The sequence below is a fragment of the Mustela putorius genome, unplaced genomic scaffold, assembly GCF_011764305.1.
Source record: "Mustela putorius furo isolate JIRA1106 unplaced genomic scaffold, ASM1176430v1.1 tig00000813_pilon_pilon_pilon, whole genome shotgun sequence".
NCBI lineage: Eukaryota > Metazoa > Chordata > Mammalia > Carnivora > Mustelidae > Mustela > Mustela putorius.
Window position 1 is genome coordinate 7,373,968 of NW_025421485.1, and position 24,273 is coordinate 7,398,240.

The following is a 24,273-nucleotide window of genomic DNA, read 5'->3' on the forward strand; positions in this document are numbered from 1 at the left end:
CTCTCCTCTCTTGCTACATCTTATAATTATCCCACTTCTTCAATTATAAAATGCAAAATTTTTACATTTTAAAATTTGTGAAGTGGCAATAAATCTTACTTTTTTTTTTTTAAAGAATAAATAAAACCTCTTTGAAGACCACATAGAACAAGGAATGATCTGTCCTGGCTGGAGCACCACAAATTACCCAAGTGTAAAATTTTCTCTTTATTTTACTGCCACCTCAGCTGAGTTATTCTTACTGCAAGTTCCAAATATGATTAAAATATAAGTTAGTTTGATTCTCTATTTGTCTAAAAATATTTTTAAAGCACTAAAACAAAAGATCTGAGAACGCCCATTCTCCAAAAATAAGGAGTACTTGGTACTGATTTTGCCTTCCTACCAAAAGCAATTAGAAACATAGGCACAAAACATGGAATAACTTTGTCATCTGTGACCAGTGGACAAAGTATAATTGTGATTCCTGAGATGAGGAAAACAATGAGTTGAGCCCTATTTTTGCTCCTATTTTCTCTCTGGCGGCATATTATGGATCTTGTTTCAGGAAAGAAGGACTCAAGCTGAGAATGGCAAAAATCTCAAGCTTATGAAGCAGAGATGGTAGTTTATGGAGGCATAAGCGAATGAAATTTTGGGGGCAGTGTACCAGACAGAAGGGAACTATGCAGGCAAGGAGTTCCAAAAACATATAGAGTGGTCCCCTTGAGTCTGTTGCTGGAGTCTATGTTTTGCATGTATAAAGTGAAATATCATAAGGCTGGACAGAGAAAAACAGTCACTGTAAGCTGATCAGTTTCCAGAACTTAACATGGTTGGAAGGCCAAACAGTAGAAAGACCATATTGAGCACCTAGAACATTTAATAAATACTAAAGAAGAATTATGTCATATAGACTGGGTTAAATTAGCCCTTGATAAAAGGTTTTCCTAAATATGCGCTAAAAAACCTCAGATGAAGCTCAAAATAATCATGACCATCCACAATAACTTAAGTCCTTGCCAAAGCAAAGTTAAACAATCTTTAAAGAATACAACAAAGCATAACATTCAATATTCAGTAACATAATGTCACAATGCCTATTCAATAAAAAATCAGTAGCATACAAAGAAGCAGGAAACTGTGCTACATACAGTAAGAACAGAAATAATGGAATTAGCTGACCAAAACTGTGAAGCTGGTTGCATAAATATACTCAAAGATTTAAGGGAGAACTTGAAAATGATGATGGAAGAAATTGCAGATTTGTAGAACCAAATGGAATTTTTAGATTTGAAAATTATCTGAAATGAGAAATTCACTGACTGATCTTAATTTTTTTTTAAAATGTCTAAATATTTGACAGAAGCTCAGTGCCCTGTGTGACAGTATCAAATGGTCTCACATACAGGAATTTTGTGCTCCAGAATGGGGACAAGAAAATATTATTTTTAAAAATGGATATATATTTTCAAAATTGGATGAAAATTAGAAACTTATGTTGCATAAACTTGAAGCTATAGGATGGACCCCCAACTGAAAATTTTGTTCAAATGTTGAGACTTATGACACACACACACACCAAGAGGATATGAAATGGCTTACTTCCGCTGAGTTGAAGGTGGGCTTTCCAGGGTGGTCTGAGAATTGCTTGAGAGATTAGGCAAGGAGACAAGAATGGCTGGGTTTTTATTATGGTTAGAGGGTAGGGTCCAGGTGAGAGTTCACCAAAAGAAGGAGTGCTTGGGCTTTCTAGCTTTTCCAGATTAGGGCAGAAGGGTAGGAGGGAGGACTGGGGTTTAGAAGCTGTCAGCTCTCAAACAGACAAAAAAATGGAGTAAGACACTATTACCCATAAAGCCAAGAAATGTAAGAAAACACAAGCAAAATCAACACAAAACCAAACCAAAGCACATCATAATCAAATTGCTATAGTACAATTTGGGAAAGAGAAAAATTTTAAGGATCGAAAGACACGGTACATATATAAGAACAAAGATGAGAATGACTACAGACTTCATCTCAGAAACAATGCAATACAGTGTACAATGGATCAAGATCCTTAAAGAGACAAACAAAAGAAGGAACCTCCAGACCCACTCCCCGCCAAAACTAGAATTCTCTTTATAGTCAGAACTCCTTTAAAGATGAAGGCAGAGAAAAATGTAGATCCATTTTGGGGAATGGCTAAGTAAGATCATTCATGAACCATTTTCCTGCAAATGACAAGTATAAACTCTGAACCAAATGAGCTTTTGGATTCAAAAGGGTAGTACACAGCTATTGGAGAAAATTATACACAGTAGTGTAACCATTAGCCTAGTTTTTAACATGGAGCTAGGTGAAATCAGATGCAAATGGAGAAGTGGGAAAAAGAGAAGTGGAGAGAACGGAAAAGAACAGAAAGAAGACACAGAAGGCAAAAATTGTTTTGCGCACATTTCTGGCTGGAGCAGACTCAGAGGAGCTCAACTAAAGGAAAAAAAGTATGCCAACTGGGTTCAGAGCTAAAAAACAAAACAAACAAACAAAAATAAACCAATAAACCCCTAAAATAAACGGTATTCAACTCAAGTCCAACCAAGATAATTGTCTGCCAAAAAAAAGACATTTATTTTTTTAAAAAAGCAGAAACCAGAATTCCCATAACTCATAATTCATAGTATCTGAACTAGATCCCATGCTATCTGATCTATAAATATGAGACATAAATTACTAATATCTATAATGAAAGAGGACATTACCAAAGATACTGCAGATATTAAAAGGATGAAAGGAAAATAGTATGCCAATAAATTTAAGATTAGATGCAATGGAAAAATTCCTTAAAGGACAGTAATTAAAGAAGAAACTGACCTAAGAAAAAATTTTTAAAAAAATGAATAGACTTCTATGCATAAAGGAATTTGCATTCATAATTTAAAATTTTCTGGAAATGTAACTGCTTACCTAGATGGTATCACTAGTGAATTCTATCCAAAATTTAAAGAAAAAGTAATGGCTATGTTATAAAATTCTTTCAGAAAATGTAAGAGGAAGGAAGACTTCTAACTAATGTGAATGCAGAATTATCCTGCATAAAGATGAGACTACGGCATTTCAAGAGCTGAAAAATGCATCATGTCTGGATACCACACACTTAGCCAAGTATTAGCCAATTGAATGGAGAAATATGTATGTATTTTATATACTTCATATGTCATGTCATGGGTCAGTGGGAACTTTACCAAATAAATGCAAGTTTGGCTTAACCTCCAAAAACCGATTGGCACAATGGATCATATTAGTGGAATAAAGAAAAAGACACATGATCATCTCAATAGACACAAAAAAGCATTTGACCCAGTCCAACACTACGGAGAGCTACAAACTGCACAACAGTGAACGTGGCTCTGTACGATGGGGCTGTGTTGACAAAAGGAGGGACAAGCTGGAGAGCAGATGGTGACACAGGTAGGGAGTGGGTTAGGGACAAGGAAAGGGATATAGCGAAGGTGGAAAGGAAAGAAGAACTGAACAGGGGACAAGGACAAGAGAGATACAAAAGTGAGAATCTGAGACAAAAGCAAGGCAGACAGAAGCAGAAAGGAATAGGGAGTTTAAGAGGCACCTATGAGGGGCGCCTGGGTGGCTCACAGGGTTAAAGCCTCTGCCTTCAGCTCAGGTCATGATCTCAGGGTCCTGGGATCGAGCCCCGCATCGGGCTCTCTGCTCAGCAGGGAGCCTGCTTCCTCCTCTCTCTCTGCCTGCCTCTCTGCCTACTTGTGATCTCTGTCTGTCAAATAAATAAATAAAATCTTAAAAAAAAAAAAAGAGGCACCTACGAAATCTGAAGACTGATTTGAACATCCATGAGGGTTTTTGTTTTCATTTAATAAAATATTTATTTTATCTGGCCTTTACTCACACTGTAATAACATGTAGGTGCTGACTGTTTACATGCTCTGCTATACAATTCCCTAGGTGTCATATCCCGGACTATGGTCTTCAGGCAGTTGTATCTGAACTGCTTGGTTGCTGTTGTTAACGTGTCACATCCTCACACCCCACATAAATCCTGACTTAGAATCCCTGCAGGACAACCTAGGGATTTCAATTTTAACATGCACCCCAAGCGATTCCAATACACATGAATGTCTAGAGAAACAAACACTTGAACACACCCAGAAAACAGAAACCAACAACTCCCTTAAGTGGTCCCCTTCACTGGTTTCTGCAGTCTGAGTTGAATATAGTGTTTGGTCTCTATGTCACACCAGAATTCTGCATGGAAGGGAGACTTCAGGCATTCCCCCACCTGCAGGGCTGTGCTGTACACGCTCATGTACCCTCCCATCTTCTGAGCTCAGGGCCCTTCTCCAGAAACATCTGCTGCCCAGATCTAACCCCATGGTGACCCTTGCTCCTCTGAGCTCCTGTGGTGCCTGTGGCACATGCCCACTCTCCAGCACCATCGTGGACATGTGCCAGGGCAGGTCAGAGTGTGGTTTGGACTGGTTTTCTCTCCCAACCTTTCTGGAGGCTCCTGCAACACAGGAAGTTAGGCCTGTTATTTTGTACATGCTCGCCTCCCTGTGTAATATCAGTGCTCAGAAATAGTTTATTGACAGGACAGAGAGCAGATCATCAGGGGCTGTTGTGAGCTGCTCTGTACATGGGATCTTCACCGTGGCTCTCAGTGAAGAAACTGGGGCATTTCTCTGCAACCTCTCTCCTCTGCTCAACTCATGTAGGTTTTTTAAATTCTCAAACATCTTGCAAATCCATCCTCAGCACACCATCTCCAAGCAGCTGCCTCTCTTCAGCACTCAAGATGGTATGTTTCCACCTTTTCTCAGCCTCCAGATCCTCCAAGTACCCCCCTTTCCCCTCCACCAGTCCTGTCTGCCCAGTAGCTGCAAAGGACATCTCTTTAAAATATCAATATGGTGACGTCCCTCCCTGTGGAAAGTGCCACAAACCCTCCCACCTGTCTTTGTTTTATGATGAATGACCACTACCTCATGTTGAACTTGCCTGTCCCGATCCCACCACCGCAGGGCACATACTGTGTCCCGGCTGGGTGGCATTAGGGGCTCCATTTCTGGAATGAAAAGGAAACCTAAGTTGGAATGCTGCCTCCATTACTTGTTAGCTCTTTGACTTGAGTAAGTTCTTCTCTTCCTAAGCCTCAGTTTTATCCTGTAAAACAAGGAGGCAATAATAGCACTTGCCTCCTAACGTCATCCCAAGGAGTCATTGAACTGGTATGTGCACACTTCAAACTCACACCTGTTCTGTCACTAGGGCTGAATTAGTGCGAGTCATTACTGTTGTCTTAGGCCTTTGTGTCTCTCTGCAATTCCTTCTGATTCGATTAATTCTGATTAATCCTTTCCATCCTTGTCTTTCTAGCAAACACCCACTCTTTTGTTTCTGCTCAACTACCACCTACTCAAGTCCTGCTTTCTCTTACTGAACATCCAGTCCTCTTGGTCTCCTAATTTCCATTAGATGTTTGACCTTGTATTCTAAGTCTTCTAACTCACTACAGTGTAAGAGAGCTCAAATATGTGCCTTCCTTGATAGGGAAGGAAGGACCCTGCTCTATTTTGTTGTTGTTGTTGTCCCCAGAAACTATGACAGTAAGGCTATAATTAAAGAGTCATTGATCACTTGGTTGAAAGAATGAATGGTCATGCAATTTCAGTAGATATCTACCAGGCATCATCGTCATCTCTTTAAACACCGTAAAAGTAGGGTGTGGGATATTCAGAGCAAAAGAGAAATAATCCTTTATTTCTTTCAAAATACAACAGAAATGGAGGGATGGGTGAGTACAGAGAGAAACAATGCTCTGAGTGAAATTTCAACGTGGTCCCTTATCCATCCAGATCCTAACCATCTCCCCACTGGGCCAATATCGGCAAGTGACAATGTTCTTGCTCAAGGATACGGGTGCAAGTGAGCCCCACAGCACCATTGGGAGGAAGTGGCCGTCCAGCGTGTGAAAGAAGCTCTCCTCTAAGGCTCTTCTTTGTAATCAGAGCACAGAAAGCCCTGCTAAGCTTTTCATTTGGTAGCTTTCCTAACATGTTGGACCATGACGATTTTGGGAACTGGGCTTGCCACCCCGTTTGGGGCCAATGTGTTAGGTTAAAAGACCCATTGTCTTTGACTTGGAAGCCCGGGTTTCCCAGGCCTCTGCAAGCAGGCAGTCTTCTGAAAACAGCTTTTGTCTGTTGCCACACTGCAATCACTTGCCTCATTGTTGAAATTCAATTTGAGAAGAAAACAAGGAGAGGAAAGAAAAGGAATTGTCATCTGCAGCTGCAAAGTCTGAAACCTTCTGAGGCTCAAGATACATCAGAATCTGTGAAGTACTTGGATGCATCTTTTGTCTTTGTGGCCGGACTTCTCCACCTCCAGCTCACTTCTCAGATCCTCTCAATCCAATGAGGATTATGCTTTCTGTTGTCTAAAACACATCATAGAATCTAAGATGATTAGCCAAGGAAGAGATTTTTTTCTTAAATAAAGTTTATCAAATTACTACTCTACTCTACCTTTAAATGGTCTCGCATTTTAGCAAAGACCTGGATTTCGTATGAATTTTCAAAAGCCCTTAACAGATATCTCAGCAAAATAAACACTAGCCAAAGTATTTTAATTGCACACCAGATCCTCTTCCTCGCTGTCATGTTAATTGTAGATTTCCCTAATTGAGAATCTGTGGGTGGGTATCTGCTCCGGAAGCCTCGTATGTGTCAAGACATCTGGTTTGCTAATCATCATACTGCCTTTCAGAGGCGACTGACTGCGAACACCACTTCTCCATGGGACCCACGGCTCGAACACTGACTTGCTTTGATCTGGAGCTGGCTGGCCAGGAGGCTAGGGAAATGTACCAAGAAGGGTGTGAGGCGGCTGGCCCCCGTGTCAGCCACCCATTCTGGCTGGTGCAGAGGAATTGTTCTGGTGGTATGACCTGCAAGCTACACCGAGCCATTGGTAATTTTTAAAATAAGACCATTAAAGAATGAAAGGTGTTGTTGCATAGAATGGGTCCATCATGTTCCAGGAAAACAGAGCATTTGGATAAGCATGTTCAAAAGCACACAGAGTTCTCATATGTCTTCTCCTTGCCGCTTGCCAGGATGAGCTGTGGACCTCAGAACACACTAGGACAATATTCAATGTAAAAAAACAAAAACAAAAGCAAAACAAAACAAAAAACCATAATTCTTACTTAACTAAAATATTGTCTTGATTGAGCTAAAACTATAATTTTAGACTCAGATGGAGCAGTACTTATTTTCCATTGTTTTCTCTGCATAACATTGGACAAATTATCTAATCGCCTTTTTTTTACTTCTGTCACCTGTGATTTGTCTCCCTCAAGCCATTACACGGAGTGAGCTGAGAGGTGAGAACACGCTGCCCAGTGTCCGTACATAGCATTCCCCAGGAGTCATGCATCCCCTCTGTTGCCAGAACTCCTACCTCATTAGGTATAGAGACCCACACCCCATACAAGGAAAGTAGTCATCAGTTTAGGTTCGAGTCCTCTGGCATAGTCTAGAGTACGCCAGGGCGGAGATGCTGGGAACCTTGGAAGCTGTGAATTCAAGACAGATACAGTAAACATTTTCCAACCTCCATCAGCCATCCAGTGCAGAAATGTATGCACCTCTGAGGATAAGGTTTAAAAATATTTTAGACAGGGGCACCTGGGTGGCTCAGTGGGTTAAAGCCTCTGCCTTTGGCTTTGGTCATGGTCCCAGGGTGCTGGGATTGAGCCCTGCACTGGGCTCTCTGCTCAGCAGGGAGCCTGCTTCCTCCTCTGTGTGTGTGTCTCTCTCTCTCTCTCTGCCTGACTCTCCACCTACTTGTGATCTCTGTCTGTCAAATAAATAAATAAAATCTTAAAAAAAAAAAATCTTAAAAAAAAATTTAGACAGAAATGACTGAGATGAAGAAAGCCACAGAAATCAAGTCACAAACACCAGAATAGAAATCCCGTGTGTAACCCTAATACCCTAACAGAATTCAGCCCTCATGGAAATACTGCAAAGGTCTTCAATGGAAACACTGAACAAGTGTGTTTTCCTGATCTCTGTGGGTCTTCAAGGAAACCACTTAGCACACTTTTGTGTGGAGAAGTGTAAGCAGCAGATCACAGGCTGGGACAGGTGATCTGTGGAAGTCGAGCCAGCCACCACCTTGGTGTCACCAACACTATTGTGTATGATTTTTATCTTCCGGTTCTCGGATTTCGACCTGCAGTCCCACACAGTTGCACTTTTCCTTGTCAGCTCCTGCCCCCAGAACAAGGTTTCTCAACAGATGACTCAAAAAACTGAGATCCACTACTGTTCAACCATTAAAATTCACATAGAAGTACTGTATGAATCAGTGGCAAAAATTTCCAAAACATACTTTAGCAAATACATATATATGAAGAAAAAAATGCGTGCTGTGTGATATTATTTATAAAAAAAATTTCAAACCTACAAATACATTGTAGAATTTCTCATGATGAATGGTAACTCTTTAAACGCTGGCTGAGGAACTGGAACTCTGCTGGCCTGACAGAGATCCTCTCCTGGGAGCATCCGGGGCCAGGGGCCTCTCCGCATGGCTCGGAGGCGAGGAAGGCCATGGAACGTATCTGTGCTGTGCCCCCTACAGGTTAGAGCAGAGACGGTGCATTAGGGCACCGCGAGGGCACCTTCTTTTTCTGCCACCTCGATTACAGAGCAGTGAACAGAACATCTTACAGACAGATGCATCGTGTCTGTAAGTTTACAGAATTGTCCCCTCTAGCAAACATGCCGCGGGCTTGTCCTTTGATAAATCTGGGAGTGACACTTAGGGACCCATTATTTTAGACTCTATTTTTGTCAAAATGTTTACAGTATGTCGTGAAACAGGATATGATAAACAAGTAATAGTTGTTTTAAGGAATGAAAAGATTTTCCTTTGGCTGCTTAAAGAATGATAAGAAACCCTCTTCCAGTTCAGTCCCGAAGCTGCCAGCTGCACCCTGATTAGAACACACGGTGCCTGAGGGTCACTGTCCCCGCTGACCTGATTGGGAGGCCGCTCCTTGCCTCCAGAGAGCACACTATCCACGCCGAGGATCTGGGTAAATGTCTCTGTTGGAGTCGAAGCTGTCTTTCAGTCCGGCATTCAGGATCCTTTATGATCCTGCCCAAATGTCCTCGTGGAAGCCCAAGTCTGCCGGGTCTCAACATCTCAACATCTTACCCACTCAGCCATGTGGGACCTGTCCCTGGACTCCCCCACTTTCCCCGACACCTCTGGGCCTTAGGCTGAAGTCCCTGATATTGTCTTTCTGTCACTCCAACGCTATTAGCCCTGTGGAGAGACCGGGTAATAAGTTAGTTTCTCCCGTCTCAGCACACCTTGCTTCATGGGCAGTCACGGGGTGCTTAGCTTAGTCCTGCACTCTTGGTACCTGGGCAGTGCTGAGTCACCCTCCTGCTCCACTGCTGTCCATGCTGTGAGACCCTCACCTGCAGGGCCATGATGCACCCATCTGGTCACAAGCTGGTCATGTCATAGACAGTTGTAAGATGCTGAACCGTGTGATGTTTCCATGAGACACTGCGTTTTGATGACCATTCAGAAGGTGATCATCCTGGAGACTTGCCATTTCCTACATCACCAGTGTATTTATATTTTATAAAAATATGTGCGTTTGAATGAGTTAAAGCTCCAGGGGCAACAGCGGGTCCCGGATAAGCCCGTGCCGTAGAAGCGTGTTGTCACCGGTCTGTCAGAGCCACATTGTCCTTTGCACACATCTGACCTTGGAACACCTCTCTGGGGCCTCGGAAAGGTTTGCAAGACCCCACTCTTTGGTGCCACCCCTGAATGCCCAACCTAGCAGCGGCAGTGTGAGGGGCCCAGCGATGCTGAGAGTGGACTTTGCGGGCAGAGCCCGGCAAGGCTGGAAGATTACCAGTCCTCCTCCGGCTCAGCCTGGATCGGGTCGGCTGGGCGATGGCAGGCACTTCCAAGAGCTATTCTGGAGAATGAGGCGACCCAGGTAAAGGCCGTAATGTCACTCCTGAGTGGGGCATAGAGCCGTCAGACCCCAACTCCCCAGAATCCCAGCAGCCAGGGTACAAGGGAACGAGCCGCAGCTGGGACTTCTCTCTTGTCTCCACAACTCTGTGTTTCTCACCATTTAGGGCACTGAGGTCTGGGAGGAGAGGCGCCGAGCTCAGGCTTCAGGGTCCTGGCTCAACACCTACCCTTCCCTAGAGTCATTAAACTCTCTCAGGCCTTGTCTCTCCCACTGCCGGCGGAATATGACATCAACCTCTCCGCATGGCTCGGAGGCGAGGAAGGCCATGGAACGCATCTGTGCTGTGTCCCCTACAGGTTAGAGCAGAGACGGTGCGTTAGGGCACCGCGAGGGCACCTTCTTTTTCTGCCACCTCGATCACAGAGCAGTGAACAGATACGATTAACCGCGTTCACAGGCCCAGCACCGAGCAGGCTGCTAAGGACGCCGAGGCAAACAGCACACACGTGTTTCCTGCCTAGTTGGCTTCTTGTCCCTTTACCGAGCACTCAGTGTCGATCTGGCCTACTTTCACTGGATCCTGAAAATAAGTTTAAGAGTGAACGTATCCTCACTCCCGTAGGATAAGGGAGACAGAAATCTGAAAACGTGCAGCAAGGCCACGACACGCCCGTCCTGCCGTCGGTCAGGGTTCCTGCAGCCTCCCAGTTACAAAATAAAATAGACGTCAGCATCTCCGTGGAGAACTCAAAGACGAGCGAATGTTTTGGAGATGGAAGTTTGCTAAGGAGAAACTCTTGAGAGTGTCTCTAAACCCACTGAAGCACAGAGCGTCTATCCCTTCCGTCTTTTGTCTCCTGGATATGGGAAATCTGCAGGCAGGACAATGGCCGTATCCTCTTCACCTAAAGGAGAGCATGCTGGGAGCGGCCCCAGGAAATGGGCGTCCTGCCCACCTTGGAGCACGGGGGTATGGGATCCTGCCCAGCACCCAGGGCTGGCCTGGCCGCTGACCCCCGCGCCCGCTTTCTCTCCACACCCCCACACCACTCACGCGTGGGGCCGGCAGAGCAAAGAGGGTGTGCGTTTGGTAGGTGACGTGGGGGGCTACTCGGTAGCCTTGGTCCTTTAGCTGGTGCTTTTGAGCTGGAGGTGAGGGGCCGGAGATTCTAGGTTGGGAAGAAAAGAGCAGTTCTTAGGTGGGAGAGCAGAGACACACGCCCTCTTGTCTTGCCCTGAGCTTACAGTTGGGGGAGGCTCGGTCTCCCACCCCACTGAGGGCAGGGGGAGACATGTGAGCCTCAGGTCCCCGCGAGCTCCTCCCCAGCCGGGGAACAGACAGCCTGCACTCCGAGTACCCCGCAGTCGGCCGCACCTGGGGCTGTGTAGGTGTATTTTTCTCCTCTTGTTGATTTGGTTACCGAAAAGAGCTTTTGATGGCGACCACATCCTTTTACTGAGTATCAAGAAAGTTTATTAAAAGTGGCTCAGAGAACACAATAAAACCCCCAACTATCTGATTCAACTCAGCGTACCTCACTTTCCTTTCTCTATCACCCAGGGAGGAACACGCGTTCCTCCATCAGCTGTATTTTCCCATTTGAAAGGAAATTTCAGAAAGTAAGATAAGATAAACGGCAATGGTGGATAATAAATCAGGACCTATATAGGATTCTTTCTAAAAGATACGGTGAATTTTCGCTCAGCTTAAGAATGCATGCTGGAGTGACAAACACTGATAGGTCTTAACCCATTCGATGCCGACAGCCAGGAATGCCCCTTACCCCTCACCCTTCCAAAGCTGCTCCCAGAGTCCTTCTCTCCACTTCGCATCTTCCTGGTGACAGCAAGTGCTGCAGACTGCGAAGGTGCCTTTTCCCCCCTTCCCCCTCACTGTGTCACCCTCATCTTGTGGATGTCACTTCCCCGCGGATGGTTTCCCCCCCTGCCCAAATCTAATCAAGTTGCCCCAGTCTGAGCCTCAGAGATCCTCTGGGTCTCCTACCTTTGCAACAGTTTGTACCATAATTCCCCAGCCCCTTGTCCACAATGTTCCAGGAGGTCAGTCCGGTGAGGACAGAGGACAGTGACAGAGGACAGTGAGGACAGAGACAGCTGTACCTAGATTTATTCGTGTGTCCCCAGCACCAGGCGCACCATGTGACTCTTGATCAGTGTTTGTTAAATGAACAATATATAAATAAAATTGGCCCAGAAACCTGAGTCTCAGGGGGTAAAGATAGAGAGAATCGAGACAGATATCAAAACACTGATTTTCCTTTATAAGCGCAGAGGATCAGGGGAGCTGTGGCTCCCCATGGGCAGCTGGAAGAAGCTGCCCTTCTGGCCTTTACCAGGTGGAGAGGGCCTGCACAGAGCAGACATGGGCGCGGAGGCCCACATTGGGAAATCGTCTACCTCGCGGTCAGCCCATGGCCTTCCAAGTATCGTCCGTGTATCATTCCATTTCCTCAGTGCTCATCCCATGTTCCATGAGGAGACGGAGTCCATAAACTCGGTGACAGCTTCTCCTGGGGGAGTATCAACTACAAAATCAGGTTTTTGTTTGTTTGTTTGTTTGTTTTTCATAAGAAATTAAATAACCTACAGAATGAAATGCTCATGGTATTTATTAGTTTTGTTACATATTGTTGAGTAAGAAATAACCTTCAAACCTCAGTGGCTGAAACCACAAAGATTTATTTTTTGTTCGTGTTATTTATTGGCTGAGGCCATTTTCATTTCTTCAGTGCAGGGTCGAGGCTGAATCTGGGCCAGGCCCCTCTCCGGGCTGAGGGAAATGCCATGACCACACCATCCCGTGGTCCTCACAGATTTTGCTCGGACACGGCCCATGCCACTTCTGTCCATGTTTTAAATTAGCCAAAGCAAGTCATGTGGACAAGCCTACATGAACGGGGCAGTGAGAATCTTCTCCCTACATGGATGGGGAAATGCAAGGGAGGAGATATGGGTTCTCCTTTGCTAGGGGAGGTGAGTGAAAATTTGGGGACAAGATGAAATCTCAAGGCTGAAGTTAGAAGCAATGAGGTGTCCTTCCAGCTGATGAAAGTCAGACACCGTTGAGTTCTACAAACTCCGACTTTTTTGGATCATACCTCCTTGGCATTCCACAAGGAGACCAGTTAAGAGGTTCTAAAAATTTGGCAGGACAAAGTTATGGAGAACTTGAATTAAAGAAGTAGCACAGAAGAGACAAAAGGACAGATTTGAGAATTATTTAAGATCTCTAATGATCACTAATAATTCATAGTTATGAAATTCCTCAGGAAGCCAAAAAAGGAATGGAGTATATCGCCGAGGTTTTACAGTTGTTTCCTGGCCATCTGGATGTGGACAGTTTTGGGGTGCTGTGAAGTAACCGAGTTTACGCTTTAGGGCCACTGGGTCATTGATTATTCTTTGCAGGTTGGTTTGATTTTAGATCAACCTCACTATTGACTTGTCTTCCACAAGAATGAAGACCAACATAGAGGTACATATGGCAGTCACTTTGCAGTTAGTTCATAGCCTCATAAAACTTGTAACCATTGGCTTCACTCGGGAAAAAGTTGTCATTAACAGACACAAACAGGTGGGTAGCACGCGGCACTTAGCGTTGTGCATGCAGACCTGAAGGGGAACTCCAGTGAGTCCAGCACCAATGGACAGTGGTCTAAAAGCTGCATAGAGGGATGCCTGGGTGGCTCAGTCGGTTAAGTCAGCATCTGCCTTCAGCTCAGGTCATGGTCCCAGAGGTCCTGGGATTGAGCCCCACATCGGGCTCCCTGCTCAACAAGGAGTCTGCTTCTCCCTCTCCCTCTGCCTGCTGCTCCCCCCACTTGGGCGCACTCTTGCTCTCTCTCTGTCAAATAAATAATAAATTAAATCCTTAAAAAAAAAAAGCTGCATTAAAAATGGCAATCTCTTCTCAGAGAGCAATATTTCAGGCTCACCAGAGCTACTAATAATTCAAAGTTAAAACAATGGACAGGAATTCGGGGTTTAAATGGTGCAGAAACAGATTTTCTAATTTCACTTCCGACAGAAATTAAATTTAGACAAAAAAGTAATAATACTGAGGCATAGATTAGAAGTTCAGTCAGGATTTGTCATGGCGATTGCTTTCCCTTTTTTTGGCCCTTTAATGTTTCCCTCTAATGATAATTTGCTCACGTTTCTTATAAGAACGAAACCAGTTGGGATCTAAGCATTTGTCTGAGAGCAAGCTGAGTTTTAAATTAATTTCCCCTGGAGAAAATAAGGGCTCCAAATGGGTCATATTAGCCAAAGAGGTTGAGCAGTTTGAAGGTATTGTGAAACCCGAGAACTGAAACAACCCCGAAAACAAAGAGGGGGCAATGATTTCAATTCCGCTCAGGAGAGCAGGAAAGCAGCGACCCTTTACAGGACTAAGTGGAAGGAATGAAGTCCGTTCTACAAGCTATCAGAGTTGGGTCATGTACTTAAAAAAAAAAAAAAAATCTGTCGGAGTCTCCTACCTTGGACAAGGCTCTGTGCACTGTGTTCAGTGCTTGTGGGGGTTACAGAAATTAAAACAGAAGTTCTACTCTCAGAGGCAAAAAGATTTTCCTATCTGGTAGAATTCGTAAGTCCCAAAGGATGTTTCTGCGGGGGGTGGGGTGCACTAATTTATGTGTTTATTTTTCAAATATTTGGGGAGATCTACCAGGCCTGAGCCCTGTGCTCTAGACTTCTGATACAGCATAAAGAAGGCAGAGCCCCTACTCTCACACGGAGGCATAGTTGTAGTTCAACCAGACACTTGCTAACATAGAGTCATAAATGTCATGTATGTTTTGATATCGGAATGAGCAAAATTTCATTTCTCCCTCGCTGATTATTTTTGTGATGATCACAAACTTACATTTTCTGGGATTTATTTTTCTTGTTTACAAAATTGAGTATTTTACGTATTTCAAAGAATTAGTCTAACAGTATAATAGGATTGCATGTGTGAAATCCAGGCAAGAATCAGCACACTAGGGGAAATTGCATATGGCAAGTGTAGTAGTAGTAGTATTACCCTGAGAACAAGAGGAGGGAGTGATCTTGCCTTCTCTCCAGGTAAAGGCAGAGTAACATGAAAAGAAGAACGGCAACACACACACACACACACACACACACACACACACACATATACCATGCACATACACACACACGATAAGATTGAAGGGATTTCTCCCCTTAAACTTCCATGTGAAGTCTGATTTTATCCTTTGAAACTCATGGTGTTTCCTTCCCTAGGAAGACTTTCTTCCAGGAGGTCAATCAGCCCCTTCCCCTCTCCTTCTGCTACACATAAGTCCGTTGTAGCATTTATCACACCCCACTGCTAGGCGGTTAAACACGTTCCTATCCTATTAACCTGTAATATTTTTGAGAGGGAGAACCTTGCCTTTGTCATCTTTGTGTCTCTCACTTCTGGCTCAACTTAACATAATATGATGCTTGTTGAATAAACAATTAAGGAGCTAGACTGCCCCTGAACTTTCTGGTACCAGAGGAAAGAATGGATCACAGGAGGAATAAGCACAGGCAATGTTTCTCTTTTCTGCTTTAGGAACCCTGTGGTGCTGACACCGAAAAGATAGGCACAGTCCCTGCCCATGGGAGACCCTTCCCCGCAAAAATTGCCTATTGAACCAAGTATTAGTTTATTTGATTCTTTTTTTTAATTGAATATTTTATTTCTTTATTTGAGAGAGAGAACACAAGAGAGAGCATGAAAGGGGAGGCAGGGGGAGAGGCAGGAACAGAATCCCTGCTGGGCAGAGAGCCTGATGTGGGGCTCTGTCCCACCACTCTGGGACTATGACCTGAGCCGAAGGCAGGCACTAACCAACTGAGCCCCCCAGGCGCCCTAGTTTATTGATTCTTACTGCTGTCAGCATGTGAGTCTTACAAACACCGATCTGATCAGGCCACTGTTCTCTTGAAATTGTCTCTAATGGATTAAACAAAACTACTCATCTTTTTTGAAGTCTTTCCAAAACTTGTGCTATGTTCACCCCAGTCACCCGAAGCTCCTCCCACACGCCTCCCCCCCTGGCTCAAGCACGCTCAGGAACTCTTAACACTCTCAATTTTTAATGATAATGATTTATTTATATTTAGTTTAAAATGATTCTTTCCTAGTGAGATAAACAATAATTACACCTCAATGCATTTTTTATACTTGTCAGATGAACAATGTTTATGTCTGCTGATTATTTGCATTGGCCTTTGTGAGTTGTTTTCGAATGCTTTTGTCCAAGATTGTATTATTATAGTTCTGTTTACTTGTATATAGATGTATTATGAATTTTTAAATTGCACTTGGTAATTTTTTAACAGCTTGCTCTTTAACTTTGCCTATGACATTTTTGACATGTAGATGGCTTTTCCAAACATAATCAGATCTGTTACTCTGCCTTTGGTATGACGCTTACAAACAGTAGCTCAGTTTCATTTTAGATGCAATGATGCAAAAAGCTACACCACGAAAGAATTATGAAATATTTCCTTTTGAGATGCAATCTTTAGCTCTCTACACATGTCAGGTTGTAACGAGGTTCGATGATTTGAGGGCACCTGTGAGGAGGCGAAATGGAGAGGTATGCCATACTGAGCTGTCACAAGGTTCATCCCAGATCACACTCAAACACCAGACTGAGGAGAAGTGAAGTCAGTGACTCAGAATTGTGATGACCATTGACTGCACTGGGGCACCTTGCTTTTTGTTTGGGAAAATACCAGACTGGAGCATATTAAAGCTTACATTTCCAAAGAATGCAGTTTACTTAGAAAAGAAATGCTTTCTGTCTGTAATTTAAAAAGAGATAGTACAGAACTAGAAATATGGAAACCTGGTAGTGGTTTTCATTTTGCTCAACTTTGAGCCTCAGATTATTTTATTTCTCAACAACGAGTGAAATCCCAACCACCCCTGGGATCTTAGTCTGTGAATTCGCCAACATTTACATTTTAAGTCATCTTAAATATACACACAGTGCAATAACACCTTTTCGGGCACTTCAGACCATGAAGAAAATTGGTGTTAGGTCATCTGCCTCTGCTAGAAGAGGTTGCTCTGTGTGGAGTTCAAGGCTGCAGTGGAAGAGTGGATTTGGGGGCTGGAATCATTTGACGCTTATTTCTACTTCTCGTGACCCTGGGAACTTTCTTCGAAGCTTTCTCTTGTCTGAGGCAAAGAGGTTGCGTGGCATATTAAATGAGAAGTGTCAGACGGCCAGCACATGCTGGACTCTAAACACACCTTACGAGGTGCAGCTTTGCCAAAAAGGAAGCAGCACAGAGAGACACCGCGTCTGCTGTTGATGACGGCTGTCTCCTCTCTGCCTCAGACTTTGCACCTTTAAATATGGGTAAAGGAAAAAAAAAAAAAAAAGCCTCTCTCATAGGAGTGCTGTCATGAGTGAAGGAGATAAGGTACATTTCTCATAAATCCCAAATAGATTCTAGGTCCTGCTGTATCGCCTCTCTGCATTTTCCAAGACAAATTGTAAACTTCCACTGTTCGCTCTTTCAACATTAACCTATTCCCTATCCCCTTCGGTCCCAAATCAGCTCACTTCTTGTTTCACCGATGAAGCAGAACCCATTACTAAGACTGAAACCATCTTTCCGGCAACCAAACTCTCACTCTGCAGCACTGGCCCCCACCTTCTGCGTTCTCCATTTTTCATTCCATTTTTCTCTATTTTTTACTCTTGGTTTTAGTATGAGTGTTACCTTCCATTCATTTGGAGGGCAATTCCTTTAAATGTCCACGAAATCTGATTCCCAGGAGCTAATGAAAGACCCTGCACCCTATTCCTCCGCGTTTTCTGCACCGTCGGTATCTCTCTCTCATGGGTATTTCCATCAACATTCAGGCTGCCACGGTATCTCCCCGTGCACACACACTCAGGTGTGTATCCTTCACATGCTCTCCAGCTAAAACACGCTCCCTTTTCCATTTACCTTTACTACAAAATTCCTAGAAAGGACTGTCTACAGCCTATCGGTATTTGCTACCCACACCAAACCCTTTCTAGTTAAGGTTACCGGTGACACACTAATCCAAGCCACCATCATATCTGCCCTAGAAATGTTCATTAGATTCCTATGGGGTCTGCGTGCTTTTGTACTGACTTCTGCTAATGTATAATTTAAAAAAAAAAAAGAGCAGAAAATGACTTAATTTCTAAAAATTTTTAATTGTGACAAATTATACAAAACATTAAATTTACCAATCTTAACCATGTTTAAGTGTACAGTGTCGTAGTGTTTTAACTGTCTTCACATTGTTGTGCTACCATCTCCAGAACTATCGCTTCTCGGCCCTTTGGCCAAGATCAAGTGTACCATCTCCAGAACTTTCCACCGTCCCCAAATGAAACTCAGTCCCCATTCACGTTCCTCTTCCTCGGTGCCCATCTACTTTTTGTTTCTATAAACTTGACTTCTCTGGGTACCTCAAATAAGGGATAGCAGAGTGTTTGTCTTTTTGTGACAGGCTTATTTCCCTTAGCATTGTGTTCTCAGGGTTCATCTATGTTGTAGTGTGTATCAGAATCCCCTTCCTTTTTAAGGCTGAATACTATTCCACTGTATGGAATTTATTCTGCTTATTCACTTACCTCTTGATGGACAGTTGAGTTGCTTCTGGCTTTCGGCTTTTGGGAATAATACTGCTATGAACATGGGAACACAAATATCTCTTTGAGACTTTGCTTTCAGTTCTTTTGGGTAGATACCCAGAAGTGCAATTGCTAGATCATATGGAGATTCTATTTTTAATTTTTTGAAAAACCATCATACTGTTTTCCATAGCAGCTGCACCATTTTACTTTCCCACCAACAGTGCATGAAGGTTCTAATTTCTCCATGTCCTCAACAACAGCAAATTACCTTTTAAAAAGATAAATTAGATCAAAGCACTCTCCTGTTTTAAAAAAAAAAAAAAAATGCTAACAGCTTCTCATATACCATTGTGTGTGTGTTCCTTACTTTGGTCCACAAGAACTTATAGGCTGTGCCCTTTGCTTTCCTATTCATCCTCAGTTCCAAGCATTCTCTCTCTTTCCTTTTCTTACCATACTCGAGCCTTACTGGTCTTGCTGATAATCTCCAAATACTTCTGTCCCTGTCCCACTCAGGCTCTTTACACTTGTTATGTCTCTAGCTGGATGCTTTTCCCCAAAATCTTTAATTACTCGGATTTCATCTCAAAGGGTTCACTTCTGTCTAAAATACTGGCCCTTACCCTTCTCATGCTTCATTTTCTTCCTAGAAATTACTAGTATCAGAAATTACTTACATTATGGAAGACTCTGAATTGTCTGTCTTCCTCGCCAGAATAAAAACTTCAGAAGAGGAAGGATATCTTCTGTTTTGTCCCCAAAAGGATATCTTCTGTTTTGTCTGTTTCTACTCCTGGAACAATGTCTGTCCTAGAGCAGACATTCAATACATGCATGTTGAAAAATACCCATAGATAATATGTGATAACCATTTTAAATAAGAGGGCAAATGATGAAAATGATGATGATGATTATGATGAAGATAATGGTTTGAGCTATGTACATCCTTCCATTTCTTTGGGCAACTAAGAGAGGTGCAATTATCATGGAATGATTGCTGTTCTCTCCCTTTATTTTGAGTTTATATGAGAAATAAAGCCAAATGCAAAGATAATGCAAAGTAGGAACAAATTTTACTGGAATTACATATCTCCTATGTAGATAAAACCTGAGGTAAGCACAGGATCTGAAATAGATGTGCATTTGCCGTCTTGACATTGATGAAATCATAGCAGCTTCCGAATGGCTGCAAACAAGGAAAATGACATCATCCTCGCAGCGTGCCAAGGTTATGCAGCCCTGGGGTCCAATGCCCTGGCTGGCTCCCTGATGAAGCCCAGCTGAGGTGATATCAGTCAGAACACAGGGCACATCCGAAGGAGCAGCCCAATCATGGTGATGTCATAGATCACTTGGAGGCCCAGGCAGCTGCAAGCTAGGCAATTTGACTTCCATTGCTTTTTCACTCTCATCATTAGTAAATAAAGTCATAGAATCACAGAGCTGAAGTAACCTGAAATATCAATGCAGAATGAAGCACTGATTTACTCCTGTCCTGATCCAACTCCCTTTTATATTCAAAATCAGCTTGACAACATCTTGAGCAAACAACAAAAATGCAAAGTTGATCTGAGAACACATCGCACTGGTTAAAGACAGCTCCAAAGGAAGAGGAAAGTGTCAGCTCTCCATAGCTCCTTAACAAATAAGCATGAGCTACAACCATTTCTGTCCTACTTTCATTTCTGTCAACTTTTAAATTTCTAACTTATATGGAAAAGTTAAGACAATGCAATGAAATAACAAAATTCCATATCTTTGTGGGGAACACGATTTCTGGAAGGATGCATATTTCACATTTACCTTTTAAAAAAGATTATTTATTTTGGAGAGATAGTGTGTGTGTAAACAGGGAAGGGGCAGAGGGAGAGAGAGAATCTCAAGCAGACTCTACACTGAGTGCGGAGCCTGAGGCTGAGCCTGATCCCAGCACCCTAAGATCATGACCTGAGTCAAAATCAAGAGTCAGATGCTTAATGCCTGAGCCACCCAGGCTCAGGTGTCCCTCACATTTAACTTGTCATATCACATTGTATGTACATCAACTGTTGACATAAGGCCCTTCTAACACTTTGTGATTTCTCTACTGGATGTATTTTGCCCTATAATTCCAGCAGGAATTTAAGTGGACAAGCATCCCTTGAACTCCTACTAATATGCAAGGCATATTAAGGGTCTTAAGGGCATGTAAAGACCCTTAAAGCCCTTTGGTGACCTCACACAATTAAATAATGGAAGAAACATGTGACATACGTCAGGAAGGGTCTGAAAAAACGTAATGAATATGGGTGCATGTTTTCCTTTTCCTATAGACGTCTGTGCACCTGGTTACTGAGATTCCGTTGTGATGAGGGGACGTCTCTCTGCCAACAGAAAACCAAAGGAGCTGGTAAGACTGTACTGATTTAAAGTAAAATAGAGGTTCATTCAAGTTGACATTCCCGTTCACCCCTTGAGGCTTCCCCCCTGCTTGAAAGACAGAAATCTTAAAGAAGAAACAGAAAGTGAAACTCTGAGGAAACAGAGATAATGCCGGGGCAGAGGAACATTGCACACATCAGAAATGCTGTAATATTATCAGAAGAAATAAAGAATGCATTGCCTCTATGAGAAGAAAATACACTGTGTCTCCACAAAGTTAGAAGTGAATGTTACTTTTGGGTTTTCCACATAAAGAATCATGTCTTCTGCGAAGAGAGAGAGTTTGACTTCTTCATTGCCAATTTAGATACCTTTTATTTCTCTTTGTTGTCTGATTGCTGTTGCTAGGACTTCTAATACTATGTTGAACAAGAGTGATGAGAGTGGGCATCCTTGTCGTGTTCCTGATCTCAATAGGAAGGCTGCAAGCTTTTTCCCATTGAGGATGATATTTGCTGTGGGTCTTTCATAGATAGATTTGATGAAGTTCAGGAATGTTCCCTCTATCCTTATACTTTGAAGCGTTTTAACCAGGAATGGATGCTGGATTTTGTCGATGCTTTTTCTGCATCAATTGAGAGGACCCTGTGGTTCTTCTCTCTTCTCTTACTGATTTGTTCTATCACATTGATTAATTTGCTAATGTTGAACCATCCTTGTAACCAAGGGATGAATCCCACTTGGTCATGGTGGATAATCTTTTTAATGTGCTGTTGGATCCTGTTTGCTAGGATCTTGTTGAGAATCTTTGCATCCATATTCATCAGTGATATTGGTCTGAAATTCTCCTTTTTGGTAGGGTCTTTGCCTGGTTTGGGGATCAGGGTAATGCTGGCTTCATAAAAAGAGTCTGGAAGTTTTCCTTCTGCTTCAATTTTTTGAAACAGCTTCAGGAGAATACGTGTTATTTCTTCCTTGAAAGTTTGGTTGAATTCCCCCAGGGAATCCGTCAGGTCCTGGGCTCTTGTTTTTTGGGAGGTTTTTGATCACTGCATCAATCTCATTACTAGATATTGGTCTATTCAGGTTGTCAATTTCTTCCTGGTTCAATTTCGGGAGTTTATAGTTTTTCAAGAATGCATCCATTTCATCTAGGTTGCTTAGCTTTTTGGCATATAACTGTTGATAATAACTTCTGATGATTGTTTCTACTTCCTTGGTGTTAGCTGTGATCTCTCCCTTTTCATTCATAATTTTTTAATTTGGGCTTTCTCTCTTTTCTTTTGGATTAGTGTGGCCAATGGTTTATTGATCTTATTGATTCTTTCAAAAAAACAGCTTCTAGATTCATTGATACATTCTACTATATCTCTGGTTTCTACCTCATTGTTCTCTGCTTTAATCTTGATTATTTCCCTTCTTATGTTTGGAGTTGGTTTGATTAGATATTGATTCTCCAGTTCTTTAAGATGTAGAGACAGCTGGTGTATTCCAGATTTTTCAATTTTTTTTTGAGGGAGGCTTGGATAGCTATGCATTTCCCCCTTAGGACCGCCTTTGCTGTATCCCATAGGTTTTGAACTGAAGTGTCTTCATTCTCATTGGTTTCCATGAATTGTTTCAGTTCTTCTTTGATCTCCTGGTTTATTCAAGCATTCTTAAGCAAGGAGGTCTTTAGCTTCCAGGTGTTTGAGTTCTTTCTGAACTTTTCCTTGTGATTGAGCTACAGTTTCAAAGCATTGTGATCTGAGAATATGCAGGGAATAACGTCAGTCTCTTGGTACCTGTTGAGTCCTGATTTGTGACCCAGTATGTGGTATATTCTGGAGAAGGTTCCATGTGCACTTGAGAAGAATGAGTATTCTGTTGTTTTAGGGTGGAATGTTCTGTATATATCTATGAGGTCCATCTGGTCCAATGTGTCATTCAATGCTCTTATTTCTTTATTGATTTTCTGCTTCAATAATCTGTCTATTACTGAGAGAGAAGCATGTTAAGATCTCCTATTATTAATGTATTCATACCAATATGACTCTTTACCTTGATTAATAGTTTTCTTATGTAATTGGCTGCTCCCATATTTGGGCATAGATATTTACAATTGTTAGATCATCTTGGTGGATAAGCCCTTTAAGAATTATGTAGTGTCCTTCTGTATCTCTGACTACAGTCTTTAGTTTAAAATCTAATTTATCTGATATGAGAATCACTACCCTGGCCTTCTTTTGAGGCCCATTGCCATGAAAGATGCTTCTCCATCCCTTCACTTTCAGTCTGGGTGTATCTTTAGGTTCAAAATGGGTCTCTTGTAGACAACGTATGGATGGGTCCCATCGTTTTATCCACCCCCAAACAACTAGAACTCATACAGCAATTCAGTAACGTGGTAGGATACAAAGTTAATGTACAGAAATCAGTGGCTTTCTTATACACTAACAATGAAAATACAGAAAGGGAAATTAGAGAATTGACTTCATTTACTATAGCACCAAGAACCATAACATACCTGGAAATAAACCTCACCAAAGAGATAAAGGATCTGTACTCGTGGTACTACAGAACACTCATTAAAGAAATTGAAGAAGACACAAAAAGATGGAAGACTATTCCATGCTCTTGGATCTGAAGAATAAACATTGTTAAAATGTCTATACTGCCTAGAGCAATCTATACTTTTAATGCCATTCTGATCAAAATTCCATGAGCATTTTTCAAAGAGCTGGAGCAAAGAATCCTAAAATTAGTATGGAATCAGAAGAGACCCCCGAATTGCTAAGGAAATGTTTAAAAACAAAAATAAAACTGGCAGCATCATGTTACCTGATTTCAAGCTTTACTACAAAGCTGTAATCACCAAGACAGCATGGTACTGGCATGAAGACAGACACATAGACCAGTGGAACAAAGTAGAGAGCCCAGATATGGACCCTCAACTCTATGGCCAAATAATCTTCGACAAAACAGGAAAAAACATACAGTGGAAAAAAGACAGTCTCTTCAATAAATGGGGCTGGGAAAACTGGACAGCTATATGTAGAAGAATGAAACCCAACCATTTTCTTACACCATAAACAAAGATAAACTCGAATTGGATAAAAGACCTCAACGTGAGACAGGAACCCTTCAGAATCCTAGAGGAGAACATAGGCAGTAACCTCTTTGATATCAGCCACAGCAACTTCTTTCAAGATATGTCTCCAAAGGCAAACGAAACAAAAGTGAAAACGAACTTCTGGGACTTCATTAAGA